This window comes from Denticeps clupeoides, chromosome 13 (assembly GCF_900700375.1).
Source record: "Denticeps clupeoides chromosome 13, fDenClu1.1, whole genome shotgun sequence".
Lineage (NCBI taxonomy): Eukaryota > Metazoa > Chordata > Actinopteri > Clupeiformes > Denticipitidae > Denticeps > Denticeps clupeoides.
This window is the reverse complement of record NC_041719.1, coordinates 13,933,121-13,945,468: the sequence shown is the minus strand read 5'-3', so window position 1 is coordinate 13,945,468 and position 12,348 is coordinate 13,933,121. Positions and strand designations below refer to the sequence as shown.

Here is a 12,348-nt window from a genome sequence, read left to right as displayed (position 1 = left end):
ATGTGCAGCCAAGTTTGTATTTGTTGCTCTCTTGACATTGAGAATGGGAATCATTTTGAATATTTAAGTAAACAAGCATAGGCACCAATGAACAGTGCATGAAGCATAACTACACAAACTGACCAATGACATTCAAAAGTCACAGACATTCAGGCAAGACACCAGTTTTATAAATATATACACTAATGACAGCAATGTCTCATGCTCCTCACTAGCCTCATGATGTTATTCTAAGGCAATGTGTTCCACTCTTCCACAAGTGCCAGGTTCTGCCACGTCACATGGGTGTGTGGTCCGATCATTCAGTCTCTGCTTCCACTGGTCAACTCCTGCAGGACCATGTTGACCTCAGAGTATCACCGACCTCGCCTTCTCCAGAACGGTACATCACCGCTAGGTCACATGGTCTTGTGCCCCCTGCAAACGTTGACAGCGGCGTCTTGGTGTCAGTGGAGTCACCTGCAACAGTCGTCTTGCATTCAAGCCAAAGCGGTGGAGTTGGGTGCGAATGGTTTGCCTGGAAACCCTAAAACGACATGTTCTTCGTTTTCTTCTGTAAGCTACTTCTGATTCTGTGTTGGGTGAGCTTTGAGGTTATCATTGGGATTCAGAAGGTGTGTTGCAATCCAGCAGATAATAAACGTGGAACGGCTATGAAAGAAGCATAACTGTACAAACCTACATCATATAAACACGCCATGCAAGTATGCTGGGCAACATGCCTTTTGTTTCCGTTTTCTCAGAATTCCTTGAACAATAGAACTCCTATTAAAATCCCTGCCAAAAATGTGAAACGAATCGAGTGCAATAAATAACTCGTCATCAAGGAAAAGCGGGGGGCGGAGAGGAGAAAGCTTTTAGGTGGTTTAAATGGAACAGTATGGTGCTGACAGATTGGCGGGCCGGTTCGGAGCGTTGCGATCGTAAATGGCCCCCGCTAAAAATGAGGCTGGAGCTCCACAATGTATCGGAGTGCAGTTGGTCCGAGAATAAGGTGCTTGAGAGGTCTGTTTACAACCAAACAATCATTTTTTATTTCGACCAGAAACTCCTGATGTGATTATGACTCCTGCCTCCTCCTGAAATGACTGTAATTTGCCTGATTGCTGCTGGAGGCCTTTCCCCCACGCTTCCATTCGCGCACAAATTTTCTTATGAAATGTGGAGCATGTGAGACTTCAGCCGATTCCCAGCACAGAATCATATTTCTCCAGTTAGTTGGACTGTTTGTGTACTTGAAGAGCCCTCGGATCTGAAAAATGATTCAATTCTAGAGAAAAGGGGAGGCTTTAAAAATAGAAGCACAATGTTGATAAAAAGCCATATAGCTAGAAATAAATCCATTATAAATTCATAAAAAGCTTTTAGAAGCCATAAAAAGGCAGATTGCAGGCCCCTGGGCAGAGGGAACGTGGCTTTCTCGTACGGCCGCCTGCCACGAACGTGACGGCTGGCCTGAAGCCTCACCCGCTAATTATGTGACCGATGAAGTGCGGCTGGGTTCTGAATCCTTGTTTTTAATGGTTCTCAGATGGAAAGTGGGTGGGTTTGGTGGGTCAGTGCTCAGCACATTTTCTGGCAGGAGGCCGGCTGGAGCCAGAAAGCCTCAGCTGAACTTTTTGTGACGTTCCAGTCCTTGTTTGGGCTTCAAGGACACAAAGACGTGTGCGTCTCTCTTTCTCTGTCTCGTCTGCATGAGGACACGGAACTCCAGTAAGGATGCGACCTACCTCCTGCACGTCCACCAGAGAACAAACAGCTGAATTATGCAGCATTTCCTCTCCTTGCAACTAAAAAATTGATTTGACACAATCCTGAGTCAGTCCAGTCCTGGCTTTTGTTGCATCGGTGCATGATAATTCCGAACACTCTTCGTATGTTTCTTCAGTCCAACCTGACTGCATATCCCCCCTCTCTCTGTCCCTGAGTGAATAAAAGTAATTTGGTCTTTATGGGAACAGAAAAGAATTTTTGTCAGCTTCTCTGGATGACTACATTTGCCACAGTTTTGGAGCATGTGTGTGTTAGCGTGTGTTGAAATGCTCTCGACGGTCACTGGCTTACAAGCACTTCATGAATCACGTGCTCAGGCTCCTTCTCATTGCTCCTTGAACATTGCTTAACATTGCGTGCTTCAACAACAATGGATTGCTGCTCTAATTGTCCAGTCTCTGTCCTAAGTGAGGGCTGCATAATGAAATAGCATTAAAAGTTGACACTGTGTTGCGGGAATACAATCTAAACAGAGCGACAGCAGTATGTTGGCAGATCTTGAAATTTTCTTGGGTTTAGCGGAAATTAAATGGGATGGTTTTGGTGCGTCACAAGCGGACACTGAATTGAGTTTTGTTGATCAGCCCATCACACAAAAAGCTGGAATGTACCCCAGTCATGTACTCTATGGACAGTATGGAGAGTATGATGCAGGCCAATCTTAAGTAGACAAGTTCTTAGCAAAGGAGCTATTTGTGGGCTGTTGGACATCATCCACACTGGCATAGAGAAGTGTGTAATCACAGCAAAAGTCGTGCTTTGTAGAGCACAAACTATTAAACATTGTTCTTACTGTATAACCCTATGTATATTATTTCATATTTTCTGAGCGTTTTTTTCTACACAGTAGACATAACTCATATATACAACAATTCACACATACGGCACATTAGGCCTGACATTCCCAGTTTGGTCCTCTGTGAGGAAACGAGTACATTTGCAGGCCCTACGGTGCACCTGTTTCATGTCCAGTCACCTGAGAAACAAGACAGGTTGCCATGGAAACCGCAGAACAAAGGATGCAGTGTGTGAGGGCAAAGGAGTTCATCTCTGGCCGTCTTACAGTAGCGCAGTTACAGAAAGTGTTGGTGTGTCGCTGAATGAGGCTGAAACTGAGTATAAATGTGTGTGTGAGACAGACTCTGACATTGAAAGAAAGATTCTTTGTTGGAGCAGTGATTGTGCGTGTGTGTGTGTGTGCGTGTGTGTGTGCACGTGAGGTCTGCGGAAGGAAATGGTGAGTTAATCCGAGACAAAACATCTGTTCAGAAAAAGCTGTCTTTTAAGCCCTTGTGTTTTTTTTGTTCTTTGCTCCGTTGTGTGAAAGTTTTTGTCTAAAACAGCATCAGGCAACGCTGCTTCTGCCACTGACCATCATTAGAAAAGCTTCTTATGTGAAGTCAGACAGAGCCAAGCAATTTCTGGCTGTGGAAGTCTGAGAAGGAAAAATGAGGACATACTGCTACACACACACACCGAATAAAGCTATAAATAATATGATTTTTGATATAACTCAATTATGACACTGTTGGTTACTTCATAAATATTTGGAATACAATATATCAATAAGCACATTATAAATGGCCTTATTTTTCTTCACATGACATCAGCATTAATGTGGTCATTAATTGTACGAGTTGCTGGTAAAAATGCTAGTAACACTCCCGTATGTTAAAGCGCTATGACGAGGCGAGCCGTCGGAGAGTAACGAACATCAGAAAAGATGGAGAAAGAAAAACAGGTCAAGATCTTGTATGGAGTGCATTACAGGCAGGGTGGCTCCGTGAATGGGCACGCATAAGACTTTTGAATCATTTCTGAACCTGAAGAGCTCCACTTTCCCAGTTTAACCCCGTACTTTTTGTCTCCTCTCTTTACTCTCATTTCCTTTCTTTCTTTGCCCCCCCTTCGGGGCAGCATCTTCTGCTCATTCTCTGTGTTTATGTAACCCACTTTTCCGCAGAACTGGAGTTGTGGAGCGGCAGAAGCCCACAGCCTCGCGCCACCTCGGCCGCCCCCGTCTCCTCGCCTCCCTTTCATTAGGTTGCTGGAAGGATAATCACATTAAAGCTCTCAATACCAATTTAATGTGATGTTCCCAGTACCTCGGAGGGGCACAGTACCTGAGCAGACTTCCCCTGAGGTTGCTGATGCAGCAAGCCATTACGACTGAGGGAGTGTGTGTGTGTGTGTGTGTGTGTGTGTGTAGGTGTGTGTGGGTGGGTGTGTTTGACAAGTGTGTTAATTGCAATTTCCATCAAGGCAGAGGGTATGCTGCTGTTTTGTATTATTCCTCAACTCCGACCTTTCAGTTTTATCACACACACACACACACACACACACACACACAGACACACACACACACACACACACACACACACACACACACACACTTACCAGAAAGCCACACAAAGGAACACAGTGTAGTCTTAAGGAGGCACACTTTGTTCCCCTTTCTTATGGGAATACTCATGCCATAACAGGGGGCGCGTGAGTGACGCATGTCCTCTCATCACCCTTCACTCCCTCCCATTCTATCCATCACAGCCGCCACCCATTGGGTGGTACGCCGTGTTTGTACTGCCCCTCTGCAGCATCCTTAAAGAAAACCCACAGCAGCTCTTCCAGTCCGTCCCCTTCTGAGTGGCCTCAGCCTTGTGTCTCTCGGTCACGTTAAGCGGCTTCAGCGGACCTGAGGACGGACAGGAAGCAGCAGCGTGTCTCTTAACCTCTCAATCACAGTTTCACTGGAACCGCAGGCAGCGTTCACACCGGTATCATTAATGGTGCATCCGGCATTACTGCTACTGCGTCTGGATGCAGGAAATGAAGCCTTCAGGAGGAAAAAAACGAGTGTGGTTCACATCACAAATCAGCCAAGAAACAGGAAGCAGCTCCCATTGAGACAGAAAGTTGACGCAAGTAGGCAATATTTTTACACAGTACAACTATAAATGTCTTTCGCTGGATCTGAACTTTTGCACGCATGATGCAAGAGCTCGATGGTTGTCCTGAACTCACAATCTTATGCCCTTTAAACATACCTATTGGCTGCCTGGGGACAATCGTTGCTATGGGGCAGTGGTGGCCTAGCGGGTAAGGAAGCAAAGGGTTGCGGGGTCAAATCCTGAACCGCCAAGGTCCCCACACGCTGCTCACTTAGGGCGAATGAGAAAATGCAGAGGACACATTTGTTGATGCTGATGCAGGAGACCCATTTTATCTGATAAAACAAGGTGACCAACACATGCATTGAAATAAGACAATAAGTTAGTGTTCTTCTAGAATGAACAGCAACAGCGGAATATCAGCTGAAGCAGAACTAATCGAGCTGCCATTGCTACAACGACAACCAGTGGCTGATAAAGCTGAACTGTTCTGTGACGGGCACAGATTGTGTTTGTCACTGGGCAAAATAAAGCCAAATATTGCTTAACATACAGAAAAACTAGAAATTATTATTATTAGAGAACATTAGGAACATTATGAAATAGGAAATGTACATACATTTCCAAACCCTCCCAGCACCTTTCAGTCACGTAAAAGTGTGTGTGTATTTTGTGTTGAATATTTTTTTTTATGAATAAGCAACATACCATTTATATTTGTGTTATAATTATTAACCTCTATAACCCTCTGTAGTGTCCATTATTTGTACCCACATTTAGACAGGTTTCCACTTTAATCTGTAGCTGTGTTATTTCATGCACATGAATACCGTGCATCCCATATTTTATGTTACAGCCTTATTCCATTAAATTAAATATTTTTTCCCTTATAATTTTACACAACACCCCATAAAAATGAAAACATTCACAGCATTCACAGACTTTGCTCAATACTTGTGTGGCCTGTCTATCTATCTGTCTATCTAGGATGAAGCAGAATTTAGCACCCCGCTCCAGCACACACACACACACACACACACACACACACACACACTGAGCCAATGAATCAGCAACAAACATATCAGCAGTGTTTTGATTGGGGGGTTGGATTTCAGGGTTAGGAGTGAGCGCCGTGTTTTTTATCTTTACCACATTGTGAGTCACAGGCCCTTTTTGTTGTGTTGTACTCAGCGTGAGCCTACGTGGATGCGTGTGTTAGTCTCCATTTGTGTACAGTGTGTCCCCAAAGAGATCTTTGCCTCCAGGAATGTGCAAGAGTCAGGGTTTGTGTACGGGATGCCTCATCTCTTGCGTCAACAATGGGTCTCGCATCTCACATAACCGGCAGCTTGTTACATGGTACCCCTGAGACACCGAGAACCGAGGAGGAGGAGAACATGAGCGAACGAGCAGCAAAAGCGATTGAAAGACGTTAAAAATTTGTCAGGAAGAGATTTCGGGGAAATCCTATTGAGATTGAGGCACTGGAGCTAATTAAATAAGCCATAATGAGGTATCTTGAGGCAATCGTCCACATGAGAAAGGCCTGTTCCACAAGTGCAGAAATTTACATATAAATTTACATTCATCAGCCTGCATTAGAACGACAACTAATCTTACCTGAAAACCGCAGCTTCCTGTGACACTGGCCATTTCTTGAATTATCGACCACCTCAAAGCAGCCGGGCTCAAACAGACGAGACAAGCTGCACCATGAATCTCCCTTCAATCTGCACTGCCTCTGTGACAGATGAGGCAAATACGCTAGTGGCCCGAATCAAACTTGAACAATCTATGAGCCCTGAAATGAACATCATTCTAATTCTCTACTTGGTCACAATGCTCAGAGGTTCTCAATACATCATTTGAACAAATATCAGGAATAGATTCCACACTTTCTGCTCAATATGGTTAAAGAAATATGCGTGGATCAGTGGCTCTGGTGACTGTATTCTATTCCTTCTTGGAGAAATGGAGTTGGAGGCATAGATGCTGCACCATCAACTTCAAAAAAGAGTGGGAAAAAGTACCTCTGGTCCATGGGCATTATAGTTGATGGGTGGGATTTTATATGAGTGGATATTAACCCTTCCCCTAAACATCAGATATGAACTCCATTACTGGCAGTATTTTTTTACAATGCATATAGAACAAACGTGTCAATGAAGCACAAGCTATGGTGGCCAAAATTGTTATATAAATCTGTTTTTTATTCATGCAATTACTTAATTAAATCATATAGATACTGAATACTGAAATGGCAAAATATTGTAAAATATTACTGTCATATTCCATGTCGTAGCATGTCATTTCTAGGAGCAAAATGCTCAAAATGTCACACAAAACAAAACGTGAGCAGGCGCAGAGCACCTCAGCCAAACAACCCCACCCTGCAGCCAACACCATCCCCCCAAAGCCACAGCGCTTCTGATGTGTGCCGGGCTTTGCTGTAGGAGCACGCTAACATCAAATTATTCCCCCTGACAGCATAACATTCACCAAAAATAAAGATTAGGTTTCTTGGTGCCGGTCCCAAGCCTGGATAAATAGGGAGGGTTGCTTCAGGAAGGGCATCTGGCGTAAAACTTTGCCAAGTCAGTTGATCAGACCAGCTGATCCGCTGTGGCGATCCATAGACCAACAGACCAACGTGGTCCCTCAGGCCTGTCATGTGGGTTCTCCTTTCAGTCCAACAAAAGGATCTGAAGGTTTTTCTCCCATGAACGCGTTTCTCCCTGGTCTTATTTTAAAACCTCGCCCTTGATCCCCGGCGAACTGCGCTCTGCACAGCGTCTGAGCGACCGAGTCCCTTTCATGTCTGCGCGTGTCTCTCGCCGCACGACACACTTTCATGTGCAGTTCAGACGACGCCAGTCTGATATTACAACCCGCGCGCGCCTGCATGATCTTATGTGTTCTAAAAGGAACACGTGAAGAACGCAACCCCCCCCGAGCAACACCAGCCGGAGGATGTGAAGGGTCCTGTGGTTCAGAACGCAGAAAGCAGAAGCACCTGCTCGCAGACAGCAGCTGCCAAGCAGACGTGTGCGCGCCGCACAACAAACACAGACGCTAGCAACGCGGCAAGTGTGCAAACACATGTGTCACACGGACAGCTGGCACAGCCTGGCATTACGACACACACACACACACACACACACACACACGACGCCCTGGCAGGAGGGCGCGAGACCATGGCTTCGTGTCAGGGAGATAGCAATGCTTCAAAAACCACAACTCAAGTACTTTGGACTTCGGGTGGACTTGGTAAGAATTTTGAATGAACTACAATATGTTTAGGGTCCTCTTAGGTTGACCAATGGAGCATTAAATCAGGCCGGTTTGTGATGTATGATGTATGTTTTCCTCATGTTCGTTTGTCTCAGGGACAGAAAGAGGAACAGGGTGACGTGTGGGGGGTTGGCGACAGGTGAATCGCTCTTGACAGCTTTGTTGTCGACAGAAAGCTCTGCACATTGCTGTTTGATGTCTGATGGGTTCATTGAAGTTTATGTGATCTTTTGTCTCTGAAAACAGCTCCATTGAGGAAAGGACCATGAATTTGCTTATGACTCCCTGTACAGGCCTGAGACAAGACACAAATACAGGAGTTTTACTGAAAACACTTGACACACACATGCTATTATCTGTCACCTGTATAATGTGAAATTGTGCTTCCATTAACTCCCTCAACCTTGGGAAATCCAAGATTTGGATGTCAAATCAACACATTTTTCTTCTGAAAGAGGAACACTGCTTCCATGAAAGGGTGTATTTGGCATCTATATTTACTTATAGGTGGAACATATCAAAGTACACATGAATACGTGACACATGGTTTCATTACATTGCGCCTGTCATGGCTGCCCACTGCTCACTCAGGGTGATGGGTTAAATGCAGAGGACAAATTTCACTGTGTGCACTGTGTGCTGTGCTGCTGTGTATCACGTGTGACAATCACTTCACTTTCAAAGCATCATTCATTTCATGAAGTAAACTCGTGGTTTGAGTTATAAACCTGTCACTGGGTCACTTTTTGTAGGTCCTGACTACTGCAGACCAAGGACACCAGCATTTTTCAAGATGCAATGATTGACCTTGTTAAAGTCGCTCAAATCTTTATCTTCGGCCATGCTGATTTGCTGTGTAGTGTGTTGCAGTGGCAGTTGTCACTGTCACTTCACCTGTCATGTTCTGGCTCTTAGTTTGTTTTTGTGGAGTTAATAGTCTTTCACGATTATGTTTCTAATCAGGGCTATCCTCACATGAGGATGCTACACACATGCATGATACAGATGATTTCTGAAAGTGAGCACTTTCACAGCTTCCGCATAATAAACACAGTCATGCAGACACACACACACACACACACACACACTCTCTCACACTCACAGACCCTTCAGGGTATTTTGAAGACGTGTCCCACTGAAAGTGAGATGAGAAAGGCATCACACAACCTCACACTCGCCACGGCTGAAGCAACGTAAACACACATCTGAGAAACTGAAAATAGCTTCCGGAACAACGATCGCTAAACCCATACTGTACAAGCCTGAGGCACATTCCTCCGTGTGTGTGTGTGTGTGTGTGTGTGTGTGTGTGTGTGTGTGAGTGGAGAGGGAGCATTGTAATTCGGACCCCCTCATTCATCTCTCTTTTCCCTCTCTGTGTGTTGACATGCAGAAGCATGCAAATGAATGGATGTGTTGGAGTGTTAACATTTCAATGGGAAAAAACAACCTCTCTTCCTTTGTCTGTGAGGGGAGCAAAAGCTCGGAGCGAAAGAGGCAAGAGAAATTCCCACTGGCCGCTGAAAATGCGGACAGCCACCCAAAACAGATAAACAAATAAAGCTGCTGGATGGACCTCTGGCTTTCAGCGGACCCTTAGGAAGTTTGTGGGAAACTAGTGGGACGCGAGATCCCTTATCAACAAAGACAAAAAGAAGGGTGAAGAGTGCTACACCCAACGAAAAACAATGATGCAATGGCATACATCAGGTCCTAATTGGCCTTTAGGATGATTGTCCATGCATAGTCAATATTCAATAATTAGCATAGTCAATCATTTGGGTGCTGGTTAAAATTACAAAGCTGTCAGAATCTGTTTTAGTATCATGTGCTGGGTTTAGCCTTGTCCAACAGTTGAATGCCACAGCTTTAATAAACCTGGCTGCTGCCCATTTGAATTTGTAGGCCTTCCTCACACCGACGTCTGAACCACGTGCTTTTCTGCCGTTCGGACGATTGGTAAATTAAAGTGTCCACATGGGCATTCAGTCTGTGCATTTGGATGGCATCAAATAAATGCTGCATGCAATGCTATATTGGCATATTTTTTTTGCCTAAATACCGACAAACATTAAAAACATCGGCAAGCAAACGGCAATCAAATGCAGGCACAAAATGCGGCAAAAACATGTATGGCATTCGTCTGTGTGGACAGGTCCATAATGTGGAAGGAAACCGCCATTTGAAGATGGGTGCTGTGCGCTACTTTATTCAAATTCTAATTTTATTTCGTCACATGCACAGTCATACACGGTGTGATATGCAGTGAAATGCTTTAGCCACTGCTATAGACCTCAATATTGCAAATATTGCAAGAGCAAAAAATTTGTGCAAGTATTCTGGGAGGATTGAGTCCAGAAGTGATTGAAAGTGAAAGTGATGGAGTGTATTAGTATTCTGTCCTATGAAGTGTTGTTGTTGGTGAGAGCTCATATGCTGGGGCAGTGGTGGCCTTGTGGTTAAGGAAGCGGCCCCGTAATCAGAAGGTTGCTGGTTCGAACCCCCGGTCTGCCAAGGTACCACTGAGGTGCCACTGAGCAAAGCACTGTCCCCACACACTGCTCCCTGGCGCCTGTCATGGCTGCCCACTGCTCACTCAGGGTGATGGGTTAAATGCAGAGGACAAATTTCACTGTGTGCACCGTGTGCTGTGCTGCTGTGTATCACGTGTGACAATCACTTCACTTTCACTTTCATATAGCCAGATGACAGGGGCCTGGTAGGTCCTCTCCTGCTTGGTACTAAAGTTCACTATTAACTCCTTTGTCTTGCTGATGTACAGGTGGAGATTGTTCCTCCAATTCTCTAGATTTCCAACCTCCTGCAGGTAGGCCGTCTCGTCGTGGTCAGAGATCAGGCCCACCACGACAGTGTCGTCAGCAAACGTAATGATGGTGGTGGAGTTTGTAGTGGCTGCACAGTCGTAGGGTCAAGACTGAGTCTGAAAAAAAACACAAAAAAACAGGATTCGAGGATTCACAAATGCTGAGGTTTTTATATTCACGAAACTCTTCATCAGACTTCAGGTGCATTCCATTGGACATTGTGACTGGAATGCCATCTGTGGTTGGAATCATGACCTGGAACGACTGTTCCCAATCTCCTTTATTCTCATTAGATCAGCAGTATGCACAAAAGTTTCTAACTGCTGCTATAGTCTTCAAACATTTAAAATAAAGGTAAAATAAATAGGTAATAGTGACGTGGCTAAGAAAATCCTTTTTCCTAAATTTGTTGTACTGAGAGGGGATTCAACTCGAGTGACATCCAAAGTAGAGGGAAAGCACCATCGCTCCACTGAATATGGCATTTTAATAAAGCATGATTAAATACCTTTATAAGGACACAGAGGCTGCATTGCCGATCATTTGGAAGTTGTCTATGGCTTTTATTTGACAACTTTTTGGATTTTGCACATTGGAATAAAAAGTACCTGGGTAGGGAACCCTAAAAAAGTGTGTGAGTCGTTTTGGGTGGACCGTATGAAAAAAAAGATCTTACCCAGGCATCATTGCAAAGGCAGAGCACTTCCATCCCACCACCTCTGGAGCTCAACCCTCACCTCAGCGTCAACAAGGACATCCTCCTGAGAAACAATCCCCCCATGTATACACACCACATTCATTCAGACCGCCCCACAATACCAAGCACCTATCACCCAGATGCAGCTCTCACAAAGCCCAAGAACTCCCTGCTGGCTGATGATTGGCAGCCCTGGGAGGTCAGGATCCCCCTGAAACCCCCCGTGCTCCACAGAGTGACACCTCTGCTTCTCTCGGTCTGCACTCGCTGGTGCTGGACAGCTTGATGTGGATTCTCACTCAGGCCGCAGTCTGTCCTTTTCTCATGCGCCCCTCTCCTGCCTGCAGTCGAATGCGTCGCCAGCCAAATAAACAGCTGCACCAAACAAGGCTGGTGCTCAGATTTCAATGCAGTCCCACTAATGATAAATACACTAAGCACAAATGAATGCACAACCCCTCAAAGCTACTTAAACGCACCAACTCTATACACAACATTTAGAAGGCGCTACAATTATTAACGAAAAGAACAAATTCAAAAGGGTGGTACACAATCACACTCAAATTTAAATTATTGTTTATTTTATTTATTACAGCAATGCTGTAAGATTTCTCTCTTCCAACTAGAAGCAGCACAAATTTAAATCTTATATTACTTATATTTACAGTAATATAAGATTTAAGTGTGTTTAGCACACAGTGGTGGCCTAGCGGTTAAGGAGGCGGCCCCGTAAATCAGAAGGTTGCCGGTTCAAATCCCATGGTTAAAAGCAGAGGAGACCTTTCGTTGTGTCACCGTGTGCTGTGCTGCAGTGTTTCCCAATGACAATCACTTCACTTTCACTTTAATATAAAATAAGTGTTTAACACACATG

At 44.7% G+C, this 12,348-nt stretch overlaps 1 long non-coding RNA gene across 1 annotated transcript; it reads left to right on the top strand.

Annotated features, from left to right (window-relative positions):
- Positions 1–7,717: 7,717 nt before the first annotated feature.
- Positions 7,718–8,300, top strand: LOC114802646 (uncharacterized). The gene is made up of 3 exons (XR_003751751.1): positions 7,718–7,928; positions 8,048–8,091; positions 8,199–8,300. It is a non-coding gene; the product is annotated as an uncharacterized LOC114802646 (long non-coding RNA).
- Positions 8,301–12,348: the final 4,048 nt, after the last annotated feature.